Raw genomic sequence first — 1346 nt, forward strand, 5'->3', positions numbered from 1 at the left:
TAGTAGACAGTAATGAAAGTAAAAATACTCCACTACATTGGGCTGTCAGTTATGCCAATAGAGATATGGTGCAGTGTCTTTGTTGTAAGTTTTTATAGTTTATGTAGCAGATGTATGTAAATCTTTATAATAATAAAGGCTTTAAACAACTATATTATTTATATTACAGCTAGAGGAGCCAATGTAAATGTTTATAATAATAAAGGCTTTAAACAACTATATTATTTATATTACAGCTAGAGGAGCCAATGTAAATGTTTATAATAATAAAAGCTTAAAACAACCATGTTATTTATATTACAGCTAGAGGAGCCAATGTAAATGTTTATAATAATGAAGGCTATAAACAACTATATTATTTATATTACAGCCAGAGGAGCCAATGTAGATGTTTATAATAATAAAGGCTTTAAACAACTATATTATTTATATTACAGCTAGAGGAGCCAATGTAAATGTTTATAATAATAAAAGCTTTAAACAACCATGTTATTTATATTACAGCTAGAGGAGCCAATGTAGATGTTTATAATAATAAAGGCTTTAAACAACTATATTATTTATATTACAGCTAGAGGAGCCAATGTAGATGTTTATAATAATAAAGGCTTTAAACAACTATATTATTTATATTACAGCTAGAGGAGCCAATGTAGATGTTTATAATAATAAAGGCTTTAAACAACTATATTATTTATATTACAGCTAGAGGAGCCAATGTAGATGTTTATAATAATAAAGGCTTTAAACAACTATATTATTTATATTACAGCTAGAGGAGCCAATGTAAATGTTTATAATAATAAAGGCTTTAAACAACTATATTATTTATATTACAGCTAGAGGAGCCAATGTAAATGTTTATAATAATAAAAGCTTAAAACAACCATGTTATTTATATTACAGCTAGAGGAGCCAATGTAAATGTTTATAATAATGAAGGCTATAAACAACTATATTATTTATATTACAGCCAGAGGAGCCAATGTAAATGTTTATAATAATAAAGGCTTTAAACAACCATGTTATTTATATTACAGCTAGAGGAGCCAATGTAAATGTTTATAATAGTAAAGGCTTTAAACAACCATGTTATTTATATTACAGCTAGAGGAGCCAATGTAAATGTTTATAATAATAAAGACTTTAAACAACCATATTATTTATATTACAGCTAGAGGAGCCAATATAAATGTTTATAATAATGAAGGCTTTAAACAACCATATTATTTATATTACAGCTAGAGGAGCCAATGTAAATGTTTATAATAATAAAGGCTTTGAACAACCATGTTATTTATATTACAGCTAGAGGAGCCAATGTAAATGTTTATAATAATAAAGGC

The sequence above is a fragment of the Lottia gigantea genome, assembly GCF_000327385.1.
Source record: "Lottia gigantea unplaced genomic scaffold LOTGIsca_166, whole genome shotgun sequence".
NCBI lineage: Eukaryota > Metazoa > Mollusca > Gastropoda > Lottiidae > Lottia > Lottia gigantea.